The 24,681-nt window shown below is 44.7% G+C and overlaps 1 protein-coding gene and 1 long non-coding RNA gene across 2 annotated transcripts in view; one reads left to right on the forward strand and one right to left on the reverse strand.

Moving 5' to 3' along the window:
- LOC141073481 (uncharacterized) overlaps positions 1 to 24,681 on the reverse strand; it is a 349,087-nt gene that overhangs the window by 263,074 nt on the left and 61,332 nt on the right. The window lies entirely within an intron of this gene.
- Positions 753 to 3,799, forward strand: LOC141074263 (uncharacterized). The gene is made up of 2 exons (XR_012227167.1): positions 753 to 3,353; positions 3,422 to 3,799. It is a non-coding gene; the product is annotated as an uncharacterized lncRNA (long non-coding RNA).

The following is a 24,681-nucleotide window of genomic DNA, read 5'->3' on the forward strand; positions in this document are numbered from 1 at the left end:
TCTATAGGGTTGAGATCTGGAGACTGGCTAGGCCACTCCAGGACCTTGAAATGCTTCTTACGAAGCCACTCCTTCGTTGCCCTGGCGGTGTGCTTTGGATCATTGTCATGTTGAAAGACCCAGCCACGTTTCATCTTCAATGCCCTTGCTGATGGAAGGAGGTTTGCACTCAAAATCTCACGATACATGGCCCCATTCATTCTTTCATGTACCCGGATCAGTCGTCCTGGCCCCTTTGCAGAGAAACAGCCCCAAAGCATGATGTTTCCACCACCATGCTTTACAGTAGGTATGGTGTTTGATGGATGCAACTCAGTGTTCTTTTTCCTCCAAACACGACAAGTTGTGTTTCTACCAAACAGTTCCAGTTTGGTTTCATCAGACCATAGGACATTCTCCCAAAACTCCTCTGGATCATCCAAATGCTCTCTAGCAAACTTCAGACGGGCCCGGACATGTACAGGCTTAAGCAGTGGGACACGTCTGGCACTGCAGGATCTGAGTCCATGGTGGCGTAGTGTGTTACTTATGGTAGGCCTTGTTACATTGGTCCCAGCTCTCTGCAGTTCATTGACTAGGTCCCCCCACGTGGTTCTGGGATTTTTGCTCACCGTTCTTGTGATCATTCTGACCCCACGGGGTGGGATTTTGCGTGGAGCACCAGATCGAGGGAGATTATCAGTGGTCTTGTATGTCTTCCATTTTCTAATTATTGCTCCCACAGTTGATTTCTTCACTCCAAGCTGGTTGGCTATTGCAGATTCAGTCTTCCCAGCCTGGTGCAGGGCTACAATTTTGTTTCTGGTGTCCTTTGACAGCTCTTTGGTCTTCACCATAGTGGAGTTTGGAGTCAGACTGTTTGAGGGTGTGCACAGGTGTCTTTTTATACTGGTAACAAGTTTAAACAGGTGCCATTACTACAGGTAATGAGTGGAGGAAAGAGGAGACTCTTACAGAAGAAGTTACAGGTCTGTGAGAGCCAGAAATCTTGATTGCTTGTTTCTGACCAAATACTTATTTTCCACCATAATATGCAAATAAAATGAAAAAAAAACAGACAATGTGATTTTCTGTTTTTTTTTTCTCAGTTTGTCTCCCATAGTTGAGGTCTACCTATGATGTAAATTACAGACGCCTCTCATCTTTTTAAGTGGTGGAACTTGCACTATTGCTGACTGACTAAATACTTTTTTTCCCCACTGTATATATGAACAAAGTACTGTATGTATTTTACGTTTGTATAACTACAGTGTAAAAGGGTTGTCTGACTCTTTCTTCCATCCTATTTGACATTGACCAAGGAGAGATGATGTTAAGCATGATATGTACAATTGCCAAGGTAACCATTTAATGCCTCGCTTGTCTTATCCAATTAAAAAAGCAGTCACCTAGAGATGAGACCAGGGGCGTAGAATGAAATCATGAGGTGTCAAAGGAAAAGTCTGAATTAAAAACTCCTTTAAACCAGTTGTTTAGGCATGAAATAATTATTTAGCATGGTCTTGAGTGAAATTCACAATTTATAACCCCTTCACGCCTGATGACGTCTAGACGTCATCGGTCGTGTTCTTGCCTTTGGTGCGGGTTCTGGCACTGAGCTTGCATCTTTCCCTGCACATGACAGCTGATTTGGTCAGCCGTCATGTGCATCTGCCAGCAGCGGGTGGAATCGCTGTGCACCCGCTGCTATCATGTTAAATGCTGCTGTCAGTCTCTGACAGCGACATTTAAATTGTTCCCTGTGGAAGCACATCACAAGACACGCCCATTGGCTCGTATGTCCAGTGATCGCAGGGCATCAATGGGTTGTCATGACAGCCGGTGGACTACAGAAGACCCCTGTGCTGGTCACTGCGGATCTGTGAACGCTGACCCATAGCCAATGTTCATAGGAGATGATCATTTCTCCTACACATAGCATAGCTGAAGCCCTGTTATGTGTAGCACAGGCGATCGAATGCTTGCATCTTCAAGTCTCCTAAGGGGGCTATTGAAGCAAGTAAAAAAAACAAAGTTTTAAAAAATATTACAAAAATTTAAAATGTAAAGGTTCAAATCACCCCCTTCTTGCCCGATTTCAAAATAAAACAATTAAAAAAACACAAGTTTGCTATCACTGCATTCAGAAACGCCCGATCTATCACAATATAAGCTAACTAAATTAATTCGATAGGTAAACGGCGTAATGAGAATAAAAATCAAAACCCCAGAATTAGTTTTTTGGCCCCTGCAATAAAAAAATGTAATAACAGGCAATAAAAACATCGTATCTATCAATAAAAATGTCAGCTTGGCGTGCAAAAAATAAGCCCTCACCCAGCCCCAGATCCTGAAAAATAGAGCTGCTACTGGTCTCAGAAAATGTAAAAGAAAAAAATTTCCATACAAACTTTGGAATTTTTTTTCACCACCTAAATAAGAACCTATACATGTTTTGGTATCTTCATACTTGTAATGACCTGGAGAATCATAATAGCAGGTCAGTTTTAGCATTTATTGAACATGGCAAATAAAAAAAAATTATACATTTGTGGAATTGCACTTTTTTTTTTTTGCAATTTCACTGCCCTTGGAATTTTTTGCTTTGATTTCCAGTACTGTATATAGTCACATCAATGGTGTAATTCAAAAGTACAACTCGTCCCAAAAAAATCAAGCCTTCATACGGTTATAGACAGAAAAATAAAAAACGTTATGGCTCTGGAAAGAAGGGGCGCAAAAATGGAAATTCGCCCAGGGATGAAGGGTTAAAAGACAAGAAACAGAGAAATGTATTGTGCGGTGCACACAAAAATAGTGATGCCCCTTGGGCTAGGCTCCCACGATGAGTTTTTGTTGCATTTTTGCTGCTTCAAAAAACGCAGCATCTTACAGTTCTAGCAAAGTAGATGGGATTTATAGAAATCTCGTGCCCACTGTACTTTATATCAAAGTGCTCACCTGTGCACCTTAAAAGCAACCTGGGCTTCCATAACACCTCAGCAGTGCCACAGACTGATCGCCTCCATGCCACGCCTCATTGATGCAGAAATTGATGCCAAAGGAGCCCCGACCAAGTATTAAGTGCACTTACTGAATATATATTTCACTAGGCCAACATTTCAGATATTAAAATCATTTTTTCAAGCTGGTGTTATAAAGTATTCTAATTTACTGAGATAATGACTTTTGAGTTTTCATTGGCCATAATCATCAACATTAACGGAAATAAACACTTGACATTGATTGTAATCACCCTAACATATGAGTCTCACTTTTTGTATTGAAGAACTGAAATAAATTAACTTTTTCATGATATTCTAATTTTCTGAGATGCACCTGTATAGGGATAGTGTAAGACTTGCAGGGGGTCAGTCGCTGATCCCCGTCACACACAGCGATCTCGCTGGCGTGTCACAAAATCAGCGATCTCGCTAGCGAGATCGCTGTGTGTGACGGGACCCTAAGAGCTGTCAATCACACAGTTGTGGAGGAATATCAGGGCAGCATAAGAATGGTAGCATCTAACTTCATGGGAACAACCCTAAAGGTCCGAGACATACGGCCTAGCAAGGAATGGAAGAGCCATCCTTCAACTTTACCTTCAGAGAGGGAAGGGGGCGGAAAACTCCTGAAGTGGGTTAGTCTGACCAGTCAGGAAGCTGCGGTACCGGTGGATTCTGTGCAGAAATGTGATATTCCTGGAGGAGTGAGGGACAGTACAGAGAACAGAATGATTATATTCTGCGAAGAATCTTGTGCTGTTTCTGTGACTAAACTAGACTAGCTGACTGAATAAAATTGTTTTTTTGAAGATGAACTTGGACTCTGACTATCATTGTATGGTGTTAAGAGAAAGGGAGCCCCGGCAGTGTGGAATGGACCTTGATTTAAAAGTGAGTGGACTATAATGTGTTAATGTGGTGGAGAGTCATGGTGTGCCAGTATGGCCACCTTCAGCCATGACTACCCCCCTGGCCTCCGTTTCAGGTGCAGAAATTCTGTAACATGAAACCGCACTAAAAGCTCATCGTGGGAACCTAGCCTTGATGTCCCACCCACTATGATACACCTTCCATGGCGTCCACCCAGTAGAACACCCCCAACAAAGTATGGTGCCCCCCACATAGTATAATGTCCCCACAATTTCAACTATGCATTTTACCCCTACATTAACATATGCACAGTATGATGCCTTCATTGTGCATTTCCCTCAACAATGATGCCCCCTCAGTTCACCCACACAGTATGATATCTCTCATAGTTCCCCTCACATACATTGATGCCCCCACAGTGCCCTCAGTACTTTATGAAGCCACCTCAATTCCCTCAATGCATGATGAGGCTGTCAGTGTTTTCCATACAGCATGATGCCTCAAGTATGTTCCCTAATTCCCTATGAGGCCACCATGTGACTCCTCAATACAGTATAATGTGCCCAATGTGTCTACAAGTACACTATGAAGCCACAAAAGTGGTCCTCAATACATTTTAGTGTCCCTCCTCTTCATGTAGGAAAATGTACAGGCAAAATAAAAAAAAGTCACCCAGCCTTGTCCCCATTATGCACTGCTTCAGTCTGTGCTATGTGAGGACTGAGGTTCCACAAAGAAGGCACGATGATATCACTTGTTGTGCCAAAACTTTGACAATCTGGCTGAAAGATGGAGCAACAAGCTGACGGCTCCCTGTTCCACCATTGTATGCAACTGGATCTATGTCCTGAATACCTGGTCCCAGTTTGGCTAGGTCCTGAAACTGAATCCCTGGTCCTGATGCGGCCAGAGTCCTGAATATGGTCCCCTGGTCCTGCTGCAGCCAGTCCTCTTCCCGAAGTCCCCTGGCCCGGTACAGCTAGTATCTGAATGTTTCCCTATCTGAATCTCCATTTCTGTAACCTTTCTGCAGTGATCCTGAACTGAACTTATTAATCTGTACGGAGCCCTATTCAGTAACAGCGTATCTGACCCTGGGAGTCAGCAGCTGCAGTACCGGGTTCTGCCTAGGAGTGGTACCTGACGGCTACCTGCAGCACAAGCCTGACCTCACCACTAGAGGCTCCACTGAACACCAGGTAGTTGCTTAGCCACGCCCCTTCTGTGGCAGGCCCGATCCTGTGGCACAGTGAAGTCTACTAATCCACGTGCACTACTGCGGGTGTAACACAGACTGCCCAAATACAGCCTGGTGCAGAGTAATCCAATACAGCCTGGTGCAGAGTACTCTAATACAGCCTGGTGCAGAGTACCCTAATACGGCCTGGTGCAGAGTTTTGTAATACAGAAAATGCAGTGTGCCCTAGATGCCTGGTTCAGAGTGCACTAATACAGCTTGGTGCAGAGTGCCCTAATACAGCATGGTGCAGAATGACATAATACAATCTGGTGCAGAGTGCCCTAATACAACCTGGTGCAGTGTTCCCTAATACAGCCTGGTGCAGTGTGCCGTAATACAGCCTGGTGCAGAATACATTAATACTGACTGGTGCAGAATTAGAGCCTCTTGCAGAGTATTTTAACAGAGACAGGTGCAGAGTTCCATAATGCAGCCTGAAACAGAGAACCCTAACAGACTGATTCAGAGTGCCCTAACAGCCCTGCGCAGTTCCGTAATAAAGCATGATGCAGAGTGCCCTAATACAGTCTGGTGCACAGTACCCTAATACAGCCTGGTGGAGAGTGCCGTAATACAGTCTAGTGCAGAGTACCCTAAGGCTTTGTGCACATGTTGCTGATTTGTTGCGTTTATGCGGCGGTGTTTCCCCACGGAAATGCTCCAAAAACGCAATGAATTACTTAAGCAATGTTAGTTAATCAATGGCATACGTGAATTGTGCACATGCAGAAATGTCCGTCCTTATTTGCAGCATTTTATTTTCCGCAGCATGTCAATTCTTTTTGCGGATCTGCAGCGTTTTTCACCCATTGACTTCCATTGAGTCAGTGAAATCGGCAGCAAAAATGCAGGTGTAAAAAGGTTTGCGGATTTGTTGCCAAAAACAATGCAAAATTATCAAAGGAAATTATGCCAGAAGGAGGAAGAGTGTGCGAGTGGAGAATATGTACATGTTTCTGTTTCTGTTTGTGAGTGTCTGCCGCTGTGTGCGTGTCTGCGTGCGTGTGCGGGTGTGTGTACCCATGTGACGAACAGCCCATAGTGATTGTACTTAAGCGTCGTCTGATGGGACTACTACTCCCATCTGGCTATGTCTGCTGCCTCATCATTCGGCGCCTGAGTTCAATTGTAAAAAAAAAATCAAAACATTGACATAGTCACATACATCATACATACTCACCGAACACCTAATCCCTGATGCCCGCGTCTCCTGCAAGCAATCAAAAATAATAGACCAACATATACTCCCTGTCCGCCGTAGTCCATTAAATACTGAGTGTCCCACGTCCATGTTACCTGGCCGCCGGCGATACACTGACAGGAGGTAATTGCTCCCACAGTGTATCACTGAGCCGCCGTGAGAGTTCACTCGAGTACATCAGCTGATCAGCCCCGGTGCTCTCACTGCACCGCTACATGGGAAAGTTCTCACACAGCGGTAGTGTCATAAGTGAGAGCACCGGAGCTGATGAATGGACTACGGGGGACAGGATTGTATTATATGTTGGTTTATTATTTAAATTTTGTTGCAGGAGATGAGGGTGTCGGGGACTAGGCATTCAGTAAGTATGGTTAATTAAGATTCAATAAAGGAGTCTGTGATTACTTCAAATAAAGGCCTTTTTTCCTGGCTGTGTATTTATTTACCATATAACTATAGGATTAGTAATGGATAGGTGTCTTATAGACTCCTCTCTATTACTAACCTGTGGGCTTGATGTCCCCTGACAATACAAAGGTGACATCAATCCCACAAATATGAACCCCACTTGCCACCGCTACAGGGCAAGTGGGAAGAGTGAGGCTAAGTTCCAGAACTGGTGTATCTATAAGATGCGCCATTTCTGGGGCAGCTGAGAGCTCATATTTTTAACCTGGTGGGGTGCCAATATATATGTCCCCTTCCCAGTCTATTAATATCAGCCCGCAACTGTCTGCTTAGCCTTTGCTGGTTCGATTTTACAGGGGGACCCTATGTCATTTTTTCTGGGGTTCCCCTGTAAACTAGTGAGTAAATGCTAAGCAAACATCTGTGAGCTGATATTAATAGCCTGGGAATCTTTATGGCTGTTGGCTCCTTCCCAGAATATTAACATCAACCCTCAGCTGTCGTGGATTTTGTGTGTGTGTGTTTACTTAACTCTTTATGTACCGTTTTATTAATGAGGAAATCTGGCTGACACCTGTGCATTACTAAACCTCTGGCTTGGTATTACATATCTATCTATCTATCTATCTATCTATATATGTACAAATGAGTGTGTGTGTGTATCAAGACACGCCCACTCCACATAGCCACACTCACCCCACACGCAAAGTCCCATATAATAAATATCTAATAAATGCATATATATATAATAAATATCTAATCTAATATATATACCCTGCTCAAAAAAAGAAAGGGAACACTCAAATAACACATACTAGATCTGAATAACTGAAATATTCTCATTGAATACTTTGTTCTGTACAAAGTTGAATGTGCTGACAACAAAATCAAACAAAAATCATCAGTATACTTTAAATCAAATACATTAACCAATGGAGGCCTGGATTTGGAGTCACACACAAAATTAAAGTGGAATGCAATATCCTTAAAACAAGTCAAAATGAGGATCAGTATTGTGTGTGGCCTCCACGTGCCTGTATGACCTCCCTACAACACCTGGGCATGCTCCTGATGAGGTTGCAGATGGTCTCCTGAGGGATCTCCCACACCTGGACTAAATCATCTGCCAACTCCTGGACAGTCTGTGGTGCAACGTGACATTGGTGGATGGAGTGAGACATGATGTCCCAGATGTGCTCAATCAGATTCAGGTCTGGGGAACGGGCGTGCCAGTCCATAGCTTCAATGCCTTCATCTTGCAGGAACTGCTGACACACTCCAGCCACATGAGGTCTGGCATTGTCCTGTATAAGGAGGAACCCAGGGCCAACCGCACCAGCATATGGTCTCACAAGGGGTCTGAGGATCTCATCTCGGTACCTAATGGCAGTCAGGCTACCTCTGGCGAGCACATGGAGGGCTGTGCAGCCCTCCAAAGAAATGCCAACCCACACTATTACTGACCCACTGCCTAACCGGTCATGCTGAAGGATGTTGCAGGCAGCAGATCACTCTCCATGGCGTCTCCAAACTCTGTCATGTCTGTCACATGTGCTCAATGTGAACCTGCTTTCATCTGTGAAGAGCACAGGGCGCCAGTGGCGAATTTGCCAATCCTGGTGTTCTGTGGCAAATGCCAAGCGTCCTGCACGGACATTGTTGGGCTGTGAGCACAACCCCCATCTGAGGAGGTCGGGCCCTCAAACCATCCTCATGGAGTCGGTTTCTAAGCATTTGTGCAGACACATGCACATTTGTGGACTGCTGGGGGTCATTTTGCAGGGCTCTGGCAGTGCTCATCCTGTTCCTCCTTGCACAAAGGCGGAGGTAGTGGTCCTGCTGCTGGGTTGTTGCCCTCCTACGGCCCCCTCCACGACTACTGGTGTACTGGCCTGTCTCCTGGTAGCGCCTCCAGCCTCTGGACACTACGCTGACAGACACAGCAAACCTTGCCACAGCTCGCACTGATGTGCCATCCTGGATGAACTGCACTATCTGAGCAACTTGTGTGGGTTCTAGAGTCTGGCTCATGCTACCAGTGTGAAATCACAACCAACATTGAAAAGTGACCAAAACATCAGCCAGAAAGCACTGGTGTTGTGAATTCTCTTTCTGGCATCCCTCTGGTTATTACTGAAGGTAGTAGAGCTGGTCAGATTGACAGAGGGGTTGAGAGTTCTCTTTCTGGGCTCCCTCTAGTGGTTACTGGAGGTAGAGGAGCTGATCTGATTGACAGAGGCTGGCCACCTGATAATGAGGATGACGATTGGAGATCTGGGGTTTCAGATTGGGATTTAAGACAGCTGACTCCCTCTATCCCTGCTGGTGATTTTCTTCCTGTGCCTTCTGAGGTCTGATGTCTCCTGCTCTGTCCCTGCATGGTTCAGCTAAGTGGTTCATTTGCTATTCTGTTTGCATTTGATCTGGTTTTGCCTATCTCTGTTTTGTGCGGGTCAGCCAGCTCCGGCTGGGGCTGTGCTGAATCACCGCCCATATGTTACTACTTGTGCCAGTTTGTTTTGTCCCGTTATATTGGTCTCTTTTTGCTTTGCTTTCAGAATATACCAGAGTGCTGATATAGTGAGGGCGAAGTCATGCGACTTCAGTGTTTTTTGTGCATCAGACGTGTTGGACTTTTTGCATGGTTTTTTGTGAGATTGCAGACAGTGTCTTTCCTTTCCTTTCCTGTCTAGTCAGTGTGGGCCCCATCATTTGCTCAGTCTATTTTCCTGCCTGCATTTGTGTTTTTACCGACAATATATGTTTGGGGGCTATTTACTCCTTTGGGGCCTGCTCCGGGGCAGTTTAGATTTCCCCTTTCTTGCTTTAGGCTTAGTTAGCTCTCCGGCTGGGCCGAGGCATCTAGGATCATCGTTGGTATGCTCCACGGCTACTGCTAGTTGTGTGGATAGGATCAGGGGTCTGCAATCCGCTTAGTTTCCAACCTCTCTAGTTTTGTGTGGCTTAGCCTGGGCCTACTATCCTCTTCGGTGACCTTTTCATAACACATTGGTACTGAGATGTGGTCTGTGGTCCCCACCTTCAGAACCACTCCTTTATTGAGGGTGTCTTGATAACTGCCAATACTTTCCATCTGTTGTCTATTCCATTTGCACAACAGCATGTGAAATTGATTGTAAATCAGTGTATATGATATCTAATATATCTGTTTTATAGGCACATCTTCTTGACCACAACAGGTTACACTGCCTGTGTTGCCCATAGCAACCAATCACCAAGCATTTTCCATTTCACTAGAGTTGTTTAACCCCTTTCTGACTGCTGACGGGAGAGTTCGTCAGCAGTCAGACTCCCCTGTTTTGAGGTGGGCTCCGGCGGTGAGCCCACCTCAAAGCTGCAACATGTCAGCTGTTATGAACAGCTGACATGTGCCCGCAATAGGCGCGTGCGGAATCGCCATCTGCCCACGCCTATTAAGTAGCTAAATCCCGCTGTCGAGCGCTGACAGCTGGCATTTAAGCAGCGTTTCCGGCCGTCGGGTCGGAAGTGAGCTCATCGCTGACCCCCGTCACGTGATCGGGGGTCGGCGACGCCTTGCCTTGACAACCAGAGGTCTCATAGAGACCAATATGGTTGTTGCAGGCACGTTGCTTTGAGCGCCGCCCGGTGGCCGACGCTCAAAGCAATGCAGTAAATCTGCTACATATGGGCGATCTGCTCATCGCCCATATGTAGCAGAGCCAATCGTGTTGTGCCTGCTTCTAGCCTCCTATGGAGTATATTGAAGCATGCCAAAAGTAAAAAAAAAAGTTTAAAAATTAAAAAAACTAAAAAAAACTAAAAGTTCAAATCAACCCAATCAAAATAAAACAATTAAAAAAAAATCAAACATACACATATTAGGTATCGCCGCGTTCAGCATCGCCCGATCTATCAATAAAAAAAAGCATTAACCTGATCGCTAAATGGCGTAGCGAGCAAAAAATTAAAAATGCCAGAATTATTTTTTTGATCGCCGTGACATTGCATTAAAATGCAATAAAGGGCGACCAAAAGAATGTATCTGCACAAAAGTGGTATCATTAAAAACATCACCTCGGCTGGCACAAAATAAGCCCTCACCCGACCCCAGATCACAAAAAATGAAGACGCTACTGGTCTCGGAAAATTGTGCATTTTTTTTTAGCAAATATTGGAATTTTTTTTCACCACTTAGATAAAAGAGAACATAGACATGTTTGGTGTCTATGAACTTGGAATGACCTGGATAATCATAATGGCTGGTTTTTTTTAGCATTTAGTGAACCTAGCAAAAAATCCAATCAAAAAACAAGTGTGGGATTGCACTTTTTTTGCAATTTCACCACACTTGGAATTTTTTTCCCGTTTTCGAGTACACAACATACTAAAATCAATGATGTTTTTCAAAAGTACAACTCGTCCCGCAAAAAATAAGCCCTCTCATGGCCATATTGACGGAAAAATAAAAAAGTTATGGCTCTGGAAAGAAGGGGAGCGGAAAACGAAAAATCAAAAAAAGCTTCCGTCATCAAGGGGTTAAAAGATGAAAGCTGAGCTGTGATTGGTTGCTATGAGCAACAGTGTTCCTTGTAGACAGTTGTGGTAACTGAGGCCTATTATATTCTCATTTCTATGGTGTTTTCGTCCTTCTGTAAAGCTGAAAATAACAATTTATTACCGTGCTGACACAGACCACCCTCTGACGCAGATTGCAGGGGGAGCCCAGAATCAGGAACTTCTCTTTGTCTGGCATGAAGCATTTCATTAACTTAAAAATTCAAACACAGATTAAAGAAAGAAACACAAGACAGATTTCTCCAACCCAGGTATCATTTTAATAGGTGTAACAGCGCCAAACTGACAATGCCTGGTTCGCTTTAAACTTATTTATACAGCTACAACTAATGCCACTCTAAATTAGTCCTTCTTTTCAATTTCTAACTAAATGGTATTACACTCCCACAAGGTTGAAATCTGCTTTCTATATGAGAAAAGCTGTATTACGCCTCAATGAGCAAGACTTAGGGTATGTTTCCACTGTCAGGATTGCATCAGGATTTGGCGCAGGTAAAATCTGCACCAGATCTGCATCAGAGGTCACTTGCAGGTCACCTGCATTTTTGATGCATTTTTACATGCGTTTTTTTCATGCGGATTTGTATGCGATTTTTTGTCAGCTAAATAAAGATATATTTAACAAAAAAAAAGATTTGTGATGTCAATTCTGGTCCAACCTCCTCTTTAACATTTGTCCAACCCACACTACATTACACACACAGATAGACAGATAGATAGGTCTATAGATAGAAAGATATATAGAAAGATTGATCTATAAATATTTCTATGTATCTATAGATTTATCTATCTATCTATAGATACATAGATATATCCATCTATCGATAGACAGATATATCTATAGATACATAGATCTATCTGGATATTAAAATATGGTGGCCCCCCAAAAAATGACGTGGGCTCCCGTGCAATTTTCTGCACCAAAGAGGGAAAGCTGACGGCCGGGGGCCAATATTTGTAGCCTGGGAAGGGGGTAATACCAATGGATCTTCCCAGGCTATGAATATCAGCCCGCAGCTGTCTGCATAGCCTTTACTGGATATTAAAATAGGGCCCCCCAAAAAAATGACATGGGGTCCCCCTTTAATTAATAGCCAGAAAGGTTATGCAGACAGCTGCGGGACTATGGGATGGATATATATATATATACTAGCTGAAGAGCCCGGCGCTGCCCGGGCATAGTAAATAACTGTGGTTAGTTATAGAAAATTATAATTATCCTCCATCCCATAGTCCCGTGCCCATATACCCATCATACATATCCTCCATCCCATAGTCCCATACCCATATACCCATCATACATATTCGCCATCCCATAGTCGAGTGCCCATATACCCATCACACATCCTTCATCTCATAGTCCCATGCCCATATACCCATCATACATATCCTCCATCCCATAGTCCCGTGCCCATATACCCATCATACATATCCGCCATCTCATAGTCCCGTGCCAATATACCCATTATACATATCCTCCATCCCATAGTCCAGTGCCCATATACCCATCACACATCCTCCATCCCATAGTCCCGTGCCCAGATACATATCCGCCATCCCATAGTCCCGTGCCCATATACCCGTCAAACATATGCTCCATCCCATAGTCCAGTGCCCATATACCCATCACACATCCTCCATCCCATAGTCCCGTGCCCATATACATATCTGCCATCCCAGTCCCGTGCCCATATACCCGTCATCCATATCCTCCATCCCATAGTCCAGTGCCCATATACCCATCACACATCCTCCATCCCATAGTCCCGTGCCCATATACATATCCGCCATCCCATAGTCCCGTGCCCATATACCCATCATACATATCCTCCATCCCATAGTCCCATGCCCATATACCCATCATACATATTCTCCATCCCATAGTCCCATGCCCATATACCCATCATACATATTCTCCATCCCATAGTCCCATCATACATATTCGCCATCCCATAGTCGAGTGCCCATATACCCATTACAAATCCTTCATCGCATAGTCCCAGGCCCATATACCCATCATACATATCCTCCATCCCATAGTCCCGTGCCCATATACCCATCATACATATCCGCCATCCCATAGTCCAGTGCCCATATACCCATCACACATCCTCCATCCCATAGTCCCGTGCCCATATACATATCCGCCATCCCATAGTCCCGTGCCCATATACCCGTCAAACATATGCTCCATCCCATAGTCCAGTGCCCATATACCTATCACACATCCTCCATCCCATAGTCCCGTGCCCATATACATATCCGCCATCCCATAGTCCCGTGCCCATATACATATCCTCCATCCCATAGTCCCGTGCCCATATACCTGTCATACATATCCTCCATCCCATAGTCCGGTGCCCATATACTCATCACACATCCTCCATGCCATAGTCAACCATTATGACATCATAATGAGCGGCGGCAGGGCTTGCAACCTTTGATGACATCAGCGTCGCCATGGCAACCATTGTGACATCATAATGAGGGGCGGGGCTTGATACGCACACACTGCTTCCCCAGTATGCAAATAGGGGCATTGTGACATCACAATGAGGGGTGGGGCTTGACGCGCACACACTTTTCCCCCCAGTATGTAGATAGGGGCAAAATTGTTTGGTGAATTGGAACGCGCGGGGTTAAAATTTCGCCTCACAACATAGCTTAGGACACTCTCGGGGTCCAGACGTGTGACTGTGCCAAATTTTGTGGCTGTAGCTGTGACGGTGCAGATGCCTATCCCGGACATACACACATACATACACACATACATACACACTTTGAGCTTTATATATTAGATATATTCTATTATTTCTAAACACTATTTTTTGGTGATTCCTTTGTATCCCCATTCATACTGCACCCACACACACAAATGATACACCATTTGAAAGGTAACCTTGCCCCCTTCCGCAAGAAAATAGCCAAACAAACCACACATCCACAATTTGATCACAAAATACAGTTTAAACATTAATTTTCCTAAACCTGCAGTAAGGAAAAATGACCTGCAGGTGGCACCACAGTACCCCAAAGTACACTACCAACACATTTGTAAACATGCACTGCTTTTTCGCTGATTACTTTGCCCCAAACACACACACGATACACCATTTGAAAGGTAAACTTGCTCCCTTCAGCAAGAAAACAGCCAAACAAACCACACATTCACGATTTTATCACTAAATACAGTTTAGACATTCATTTTCATAAACCTGCAGAAAGACACAATGACCTGCAGGTGGCACCTCAACCGGAAGACATTTTTTGGCCTCTACTTATCAAAACAATTTATTGTATTACCAATCTACATATGTAAATACCTGTCTGTGTTCATCAGCTCATGAAATACATTTACATTTGACCAGCTTGCTTTTTCTGAAATTTCCTGCGCCCCCCGATGACCAATGTGCGAAAATTTTGCATGGGCCAAGCTAGTATTCATTCATATTTGTTTTGTGTGTAGAAACATTATAAATTTGCACATGGTATATAATGATATTATGGTCTTCAATAGAGAATGAAAAAGAAGAGGTTGAACAAGAAAATGAAATCACAATTCTTTTTTCTTTTTTTTAAATAATATATCTTTATTTAGCTCTATGGATTTACAAAAACTCATACAAAACTGCATGAAAATCAGCAACAAAAATGCATCAAAATCGCCTAATAAACACGCGGATTTTCCACAGTGTTTTCTGCCAAGAGATGCGGAAACTGTGCAGAAATTTCTGCAAGTAAATCCACAACGTGTATGGGAACAAGAAAGAAGAAAGACGGCACAATAAGGCGCAACCACCTGATTAACAAAGTGAAAAAAAGGCTTTGTAACAATAGTGCACACACTAATTAAAACCATTTAAAAAATCTTTTAAAACCATTGTGCAGGCTGTGTGACATACTGTAGATAGCAACAATATGTTGACAAACAATATAATCTGCTTTATTACAATAGCAAGTGATGTTATGGTCTTGATACAATTAACGTCCTACCAAGTATGCAGAAAATCATTATGATAGTAAATACGTAATTCTTAAATAGAAAAACATACATTTGTCAACATATGGCACAATAAATAATAGCCCATAATAAAAAATATCGCCCCTGGCAATGCAAAGATATGTGAGCACCTAATACTGTGTCAAATACTGTGGTTCCATGCATATTATATAAATGCAGAAACGGCCATACTCACCAATGATTGTTATATTGCACTGCCCGTCCCTACGCGTGTCGCTACACCCTGTAGCTTCATCAGGGGAAGATAAATCCGCAACGTGCGCACATAGTCAAATACTGCCTGGTGCAGAGAGCCGAATTAGAGCCTTATGCAGAGTACCCTAAGAGAAACAGGTGCAGAGTACCATAATACTGCCTGGTGCACAGTACTCTATCAGAGACTGGTGCAGAGTACTGTAATACAGCTTGGTGCACATTGACCTAATACAGCCTGGTGCAGAGTACCCTAACAGAGACTGGTGCAGAGTGAAATAATACAGTCTGGTGCAGAGTGCCCTAACACAGCCTGGTGCAAAGTACCGTAATACAGCCTGGTGCAGAGTGCCCTAACAGAGCTTGGTGCAGAGTACCGTAATACAGCCTGGTGCAGAGTGCCCTAACAGAGCTTGGTGCAGAGTACCGTAATACAGTCTGGTGCAGAGTACCCTAACAGAACCTGGTGCAGAGTACCGTAATACAATCTGGTGCAGAGTACCCTAATAGAGCCTGGTGCAGAGAACCTTAACAGCCTGGTGCAGAGTACTGTAATAGAGCCTTGTAAACAGTGACCTAACACAGCCTGGAGAAGAGTACCCCAACAGAGACTGATGCAAAGTTCCCAAACAGCCATGTGCAGAGTAATTTAATACAGCTTGATCCAGAGTTCCGTAATAAAGCCTGGTGCAGAGTGCCCTAACAGAGCCAGGTGCAGAATTCCCTAATACAGCCTGGTAGAGAATAACCTAATACAGCCTGGTGCAGAGTATCCTAAGGGTATGTGCCGACGATCAGGAACTGCTGCAGGTTTGATGCTGTGTATTTATGCAGTCAAACTCGCAGCAGCCAGATATTACAGCATAGTGTATGGGATTTCAAGAAATCGCATGTCCACTATGCATGCATAGCCACCTGCGGATTACCCGAAGACACTGACATGTGGCGCATCTTTCAAGACCACAGTGTGGCGCCTCTGAGGGTTCAGTCGCCACAGAGGTATTGCACCTCCTCCTGAGGTGTGGTACCCCACTGTTGTGAGTTCATTTTTTCCCTTCACCATTGAGGTCTGATGAACTCCCTCCTCTGGTGAAGGAAGGTAGTGAGGCTGACTACCAAACACCTGGGCAGCTAGATGATGACTGGGTGGCTGGAATTGAGGACTGGATATAAGGCAGCCGACGCCCTTCTGCCTTGCTGGTGATTTTCCTGCTGGATTCTTGGAGACCAGTCTGATTCCTGCGTCTCAAAGCTAAGTTTTTCTGCTCTGCTTTGTACACTTCAGTTTTGTTTTTGTTTTGCCTTGTTTTTTGGGAGTTCTGCCATCCCCGGCCGGGGGTGAGCTGAATTCCATTTTTGTCTCTGATCTGTTGATCTTTTGCTCTGTCTTCAGAATATACCTGAGTGCTGATATAGTCTTTTGAAGCCTAGCGACTTCAGGGCCTGTTTTTCCTATCAGTCGGTTGGCACATTTTGGATAGGGTTTTTGCGGATGGCATACAGCGGCTTTCCTATCCTGTCCTATTTAGTTAGCTTGGGCCCCATCATTTGCTCAACCTATCTTTCTATCTGTGTTAGTGTTTTCATCTTGCTTCACCGTCATTATATGTTGGGGGCTGCCTATTGCTTTGGGGTCTGCTCTGGGGCAGTTTAGTTTTTCCCCTTTCTGTCTTTAGGCTATGTAGTTCTCCGGCTGTGATCGAGGGGTCTAGGGCACCGTAGGAACCCCCACGGCTACTGCTAGTTGTGGATAGGTTCAGGGGTCTGCAATCCGATAGCTGCCAACCTCTCTGGTTTTTCTGGACTTAGCTAGTATTTTGTTTTTTCCTCCTTCGGTGACTCATCATAACAGAATCACCAGCCATACCGCAGATCCTAGGGTACTCAATAGCAGGAGAGAATTGTAAAAAAAAAAAAAGAAAGAAATAAGTGAGGCAGAATTTTTTTTTTGTGCATATTTTTTCCTCTATATCTCTGAGGCCGTAGGGGGAATTTTTTCTCAATGGAGATGAAGCAATTGTCTGATCGTGTGGAGCAGCTCGCTGCTGAAGTGCGGGGATTTTCCGCCAATCTTGCTCATTCACATGCTGCTGAACCAAAGATTCATACTCCTGATGTGTTTTTTGGGGATCGGTCTAAATTCTTGAATTTCAAGAATAATTGTAAATTATTTTTTGCCTTGAAGCCTAACTCGTCGGGGAACTCCGCGCAGCAGGTTAAAATTGTCATCTCTTTGCTGCGCGGCGATCCCCAGGATTGGGCGTTTTCTTTGAAACCAGATGATCCTATTCTGAATAATGTGAACGCATTTTTTCAAGCCTTGGTGTTGTTGCATGATGAACCTAATGCTATTGATCAGGCTGAAAAGACCCTGTTGGCATTAAGCCAGGGTCGGGATTCGGCAGAGTTGTACTGTCAAAAATTCCGAAAGTGGGCGGTCCTTACTACCTGGAATGATTGTGCCTTGGCAGGTCTCTTTCGGAAGGGTTTGTCAGAAACTGTAAAAGATACTATGGTGGGATTTCCTGTTCCCTCTGGTCTTGACGATTCTATGTCATTAGCCATTCAGGTGGATCGGCGTTTACGTGAACGCAAAACTACACGAGAGATCTTGCCACCTGTTGAACAAATGTCTGAACCTATGCAATGTGATAGAGTTTTGTCTAGGGCGCAACGTCAGGATTTCAGAAGGCGTAATAAGCTGTGTTTTTTTTGTGGAGATGCCTCACATATTATTTCTGTCTGCCCTAAACGAGAGAAACGCTGTGCACACACGTTTTCTGTGGGTGGTGTTCAACCTAAGTTTCTTCTGGCAATTACTCTGATCTGCTCCCTGTCCACATTTTCCGCCAAGGCTTTTGTGGATTCGGGAGCAGCTCTGAACCTGATGGACTTGGATTTTGCTAAACGTTGTGGATTTCCTATGACACCTCTGCGGACGCCTATCCCTTTGAGGGGTATTGATGCTACTCCTTTGGCAAAGAATAAACCTCAGTTTTGGACCCAGGTGATAATGCGGGTCGCCCCAGACCATCAAGAAAATTGCAGATTTTTGGTGTTGCATAATTTGCATGATACCATTGTTCTGGGGTTTCCCTGGTTGCAAATCCATAATCCAGTTCTGGATTGGAAATCTTTGTCTGTGGTGAGTTGGGGTTGTCGGTGTGCCCTTTGTGATGCTCCTGTTTTCTCCACCTCTCCCCAGTCGCATGATGTTCCTGACTATTTGGCTGACTTTTATGATGTATTTAGTGAGAATTAGTCTGTGTCTTTGCCTCCTCATAGGAGTTATGACTGTGCAATTGAGCTGAACCCGGGGTGTAAATTCCCCAAGGGTCGGCTTTTCAATTTATCTGTACCCGAGCACGAGGCTATGCGATCCTATATTAAGGAGTCGTTGGAGAAAGGTCATATTAGACCATCCTCTTCACCCTTAGGTGCTGTTTTTTTTTCGTGGCTAAAAAGGATGGTTCACTAAGGCCTTGTATTGACTATCGTGCCCTCAACAAAATTACTGTTAAATATCAGTATCCGTTACCCCTGATTTCTTATCTATTCTCCAGAGTTAAAGGTGCTTGCTGGTTTACCAAGCTTGACCTCAGGGGGGCGTATAATCTTATTCGCATTAAGCATGGGGATGAATGGAAGACGGCGTTTAATACTCCGGAGGGACATTTTGAGTACCTGGTGATGCCTTTTGGGCTCACTAATGCCCCTTCTGTCTTCCAGTGCTTCATGAACGATATATTCCGAGACTTTGTGGATAAATTTTTGATTATCTATCTGGATGATATTTTGATCTTCTCCAAGAATTGGGACTCTCATGTGGAACATGTTCGGACTGTGTTCCGGATTTTGAGGGAGAATTCCCTGTATGTCAAGGGATCGAAATGCCTTTTTGGGGTACAGAGGATTTCATTTTTGGGATTTATTTTGTCTCCGTCAACTATTGAAATGGACCCGGCCAAGGTACAGGCCATTTATGATTGGGTTCAGCCCACCTCTTTGAAGGCCCTCCAGAAGTTTTTGGGTTTTGCTAATTTTTATCGGAAATTTATAGCTAATTTTTCTGGTATTGCCAAGCCATTGACTGATTTGACTAGGAAGGGTGCTGATGTGCTGAATTGGTCTCCGGAGGCTGTTTCTTCCTTTCAGGAGCTGAAGCGAAGATTCACTTCTGCCCCGGTTTTGCGGCAACCTGATGTCTCACTCCCGTTCCAGGTAGAGGTGGACGCTTCTGAGATTGGTGCAGGAGCTGTTTTGTCCCAAAAGGATCCTGTGGCATCTAAAATGAATCCTTGTGCTTTCTTTTCCCGAAAGTTCTCCCCATCCGAACGTAACTATGATGTGGGGAATCGGGAGCTGTTGGCCATGAAATGGGCATTTGAGGAGTGGAGACATTGGTTGGAGGGAGCCAAACACCAAGTCGTGGTCCTTACTGACCACAAGAATTTGATTTACCTGGAGTCAGCCAAGCGCTTGAATCCTAGACAGGCTAAGTGGGCCTTGTTTTTCACACGTTTTGATTTTGTGGTCTCTTTTCTTCCGGGCACTAAGAATGTCAAGGCAGACGCCCTCTCTAGGAGTTTCCTTGCTGATTCTCCTGTCGTGACTAAGCCTGCTACCATCTTAGGCGAGGGGGTAGTTCTTTCTGCCATCTCGCCCGATTTGAGACGTGCTCTGGAAGAGTTTCAGGAGGACAAACCTGAGCGTTGTCCCAGTGGAAAGTTGTATGTTCCTGACCAGTGGAGGAAGAGAGTGATGTCTGAAGTTCATTGCTCTGCATTGGCTGGTCATCGAGGTATTTTTGGTACTAGAGATCTGGTGAGTCGGTCTTTTTGGTGGCCCGCCTTGTCTCATGATGTCAGGAATTTTGTGCAGTCCTGTGGGACTTGCTCTCGGTCTAAACCTTGTTCTCGCTCTAGTGGCTTGTTGATGCCTTTGCCGGTGCCCAGGAGGCCATGGACCCATATTTCAATGGATTTTATCTCTGATATGCCTGTCTATCAGAGAATGACTGTTATTTGGGTGATTTGTGATAGATTCTCTAAGATGGTCCATCTTGTACCACTCCCTAAGTTGCCATCTTCCTCTGAGTTGTGCCCTTGTTTTTGCAACAGGTGGTTCGCTTGCACAGGATTCCTGAGAACATTGTATCTGACAGAGGAGTTCAGTTTGTGTCTAGACTTTGGAGGACTTTCTGTTCCAAGCTGGGAATTCAGTTGTCCTTCTCCTCTGCGTTTTACCCTCAGACCAATGGGCAGACGGAGAGAACAAACCAGACTTTGGAGTCATATTTGAGATGTTTTATTTCTGCCGATCAGGATGATTGGGTTTCATTTTTGCCCTTGGCCGAATTTGCTTTAAATAGTAGAGCTAGTTCTGCCACTTTGATGTCACCTTTTTTTGTAACTTTGGGTTTCACCCTCGATTTTCTCCAGGGCAGGTGGAGCCTTCTGCCTGCCCAGGTGTTGACACTGTGGTGGAAAGAATGCACCAGATCTGGGACCAAGTAGTGGATAAGTTGTCTCTCTCCCAGGAAAAGGCCCAGCGGTTTTCCAACCGGCGTAGGACCGTTGGTCCCCAGTTTAAGGTGGGTGATATGGTTTGGTTGTCATCAAAAAATATCGCTATGAAGGTGGCTTCTCCTAAGTTTAAGCCTAGATTTATTGGACCTTACAAGATTTTGTAGATTATTAATCCGGTCTCTTTTTGGTTGGCTCTTCCAGTCACATTTAAAATTCATAATGTGTTTCATAAGTCCTTGTTGAAGAGGTTTGTTGAACCAGTAGTTCCTGTGGTGGCACCTCCTGACCCTGTATTGGTTGAAGGTAACATGGAATATGAGGTAGAGAAGATACTGGATTCCCGTCTGGCTAGACGGAGACTCCAGTATTTGGTTAAGTGGAAGGGTTATGGTCAGGAGGATAATTCCTGGGTCTCTGCCTCTGATATTCATGCCGAAAGATTGGTGCGTGCCTTTCATCGGGCTCACCCAGATCGCCCTGGTGGCATGGATGAGGGTTCGGTGACCCCTCCTCAAGGGGGAGGTACTGTTGTGAGTTCATTTTTTCCCTTCACCGTTGAGGTCTGATGAACTCCCTCCTCTGGTGAAGGAAGGTAATGAGACTGATTACCAAACACCTGGGCAGCTAGATGATGACTGGGTGGCTGGAATTGAGGACTGGATATAAGGCAGCCGACGCCCTTCTGCCTTGCTGGTGATTTTCCTGCTGGATTCTTGGAGACCAGTCTGATTCCTGCATCTCAAAGCTAAGTTTTTCTGCTCTGCTTTGTACACTTCAGTTTTGTTTTTGTTTTGCCTTGTTTTTTGGGAGTTCTGCCATCCCCGGCCGGGGGTGAGCTGAATTCCATTTTTGTCTCTGATCTGTTGATCTTTTGCTCTGTCTTCAGAATATACCTGAGTGCTGATATAGTCTTTTGAAGCCTAGCGACTTCAGGGCCTGTTTTTCCTATCAGTCGGTTGGCACATTTTGGATAGGGTTTTTGCGGATGGCAGACAGCGGCTTTCCTATCCTGTCCTATTTAGTTAGCTTGGTCCCCATCATTTGCTCAACCTATCTTTCTATCTGTGTTAGTGTTTTCATCTTGCTTCACCGTCATTATATGTTGGGGGCTGCCTATTGCTTTGGGGTCTGCTCTGGGGCAGTTTAGTTTTTCCCCTTTCTGTCTTTAGGCTATGTAGTTCTCCGGCTGTGATCAAGGGGTCTAGGGCACCGTAGGAACCCCCCACGGCTACTGCTAGTTGTTGTGGATAGGTTCAGGGGTCTGCAATCCGATAGCTGCCAACCTCTCTGGTTTTTCTGGACTTAGCTAGTATTTTGTTTTTTCCTCCTTCGGTGACTCATCATAACACCCCACCATCCAGGTAAGGTGGAGACACCTGACCACGCTCTAACACCTGCACCCCACACCACAAAGTAGTGTAGCAAAGCACCTTCCGCGGCTCCCTGCTTGGAGTATAGCATAGCACCCCTTGATGGCTCCCTGCTTGGAACACGAAACGTGCTGGGAGGTGGGTGGAGTTTAGTTGACACAAAAGAGCGGGAAGAGTTGAGTTAGTCGGTCAGTCCTTGCACTCAGTCAGAGAGTGAGGATGTAGATGGACGGAGTGTGAGACAGAGAAGATCCCTGGGAGAGGGATGGGAGAAGGAAGTGCTGCAGCAGGCCACAGTGATCTGGGTCTGCTGGCACAGGAAAGAGACAGAGAAAGAAAGCTTGATTCTCCATTGGAAAGAAGGATTAGCACGGAACATAACCAGGGTTAGAGGAGAACCCTTTTCAAGTTCTAAGCGCAAGGCCGGGGTCCGGTCCCCGAGGTTGTACGGATACTAATGGTCCTGCAGCAGACACCAGAGGAATAAAAGTAGTGACCACTTTACTCCCACACAAGACTTAGGGGCATGACAGCAACGTATTAGTGAGCCGGGACTTAGTAGCGAGGAGTCCCCGAAGCAGGCTACAGCTGTCTGCCGTACAAGTAGAGTTCATAGGAACATCTGATAGGAGGCACTCCAGTGTAATTCAGTACTGAGAGTACTTCATTCTTAGGCGCTATAAGAGGAGACGTTCAGAAAAGGCACATATGTTGGCGGAGTGTTGGAAAGGAGTATTTCATCTCGCCTGGAAGTTGGCTGAGCTCCTGACCCGGAGGACACGGCACGGGTGCAGGCACCTGTACCTGCAACAGACTGTGAGTAAAGCTTTGGAACTACATGCCCTGGTGTCCTCCACTTATTCCTGCGCCAACCTGTCCAGCACTGCTACATCCCTTGCGCCTGACACTACAACATCTAAGTGTCTCTTCACCTACACTGCCCTGGAACTACAGCCCTGCCTGTGGAGGGCTATAACATCACTGCTGCACCACACCATCTGTCCCAGAGGATCTGCCTGCTTACATCTCTATTGCCGAACACCACAGGTTGCGTCATGAATCACTTATAAACTTTCACCACCATAAGCACACTGAAGCAACCCCCTTTGCAATGGAGCCCCAGGGCCACGGACCGGGTCACTGCTGCTGTGATAACCCCCCGTTGAGAAGATCAACCGGCCCGGTACCGAGTACCCCACGGCCCTGGTGAGTGAGGGCGCTCCAACAGCATATCAATTTCTATTACAGAAATGCTAGTCTCCACAACAGAAATTACATTAATAGAATAGAAATTACACAATTCCCAGTAATAAAATAGGACTGATGCTATTAAGTATCTCTTGCAACAATGACACGGTGCCACGGCGGCAGAAGCAGAAACCAGCACAGATGTTAAATTCTCGCTGTATACACAATGCTTAGCAGTTGTTCTTTAGTCCGTAAGCAGAAGCGCTGATAGTGCCTCCTCCTCCTGACCCAGAGGTCATGTAAATATGAGTGTAAGGACAAAGTAGGAGCTGCTGGGTTCTAGAAGTGGAACCAATCAGCTCTGCTTTCCTCTGTAACAGGGTTTAATATACTAGCCGCAGTTACAGGAAACATTCCAATAAATTAAAAGCATGTTAAATGCTGAAGAGTCCCCCAAATGTCTTTTATTATCTAAGGGTGGCAAAATTTGTGAAATAAATGAAAATACATTAATAAAAATACACAAAAAGCAGGAAAATTAAAAAAAACCTGCTGCCAATGCAAATTGCTGTTACTAGCCCCACTCTCATTCATGTGTACATAAAAATAACAGGTCTGAAAGGGTAAAATAGTTTGAAAAGTAAAAGGTGATTTTTTTTATATACTGTGTATATATATACTTATATATATTTATACTTTTGCTGAAAAAATATCTTTTTACAAACACTGACTCCATAGGCTTTTTCTTGCACCATACTTTGACCCCTTTGCGTGTCCTTTGGATGATTTTGGTGTCATTAGATTGGTTTGAAATAAATGGATGGAGTGCTGCGATTGGCTGCTGTGGGCAGAGATTTTCTTAACCCAGCTTCCAAAAAATGGGGCTGTGTCCATAGCATCCAGTCATAGTAGATCTTTCATTTTACCTCAGCAGTATAAGAAATTAAAGCTGCTCTGTGATTGGTTGTCAAGGGCTGTAAACACAGATTTTTTAAGTCACAGTTCGTAACAGTGTGGTGGTGTCCATAGCTACCAATCAGAGCACAGCTTTGGTATAACTGGATGCTGCACTGTGATTAGTTACTATGGGGAGCAAAGGCTTTTTTTTTTAGTCAGAGTGTG

Source organism: Dendrobates tinctorius, unplaced genomic scaffold (assembly GCF_039654945.1).
Source record: "Dendrobates tinctorius isolate UK_male_01 unplaced genomic scaffold, ASM3965494v1 ptg000014l, whole genome shotgun sequence".
Lineage (NCBI taxonomy): Eukaryota > Metazoa > Chordata > Amphibia > Anura > Dendrobatidae > Dendrobates > Dendrobates tinctorius.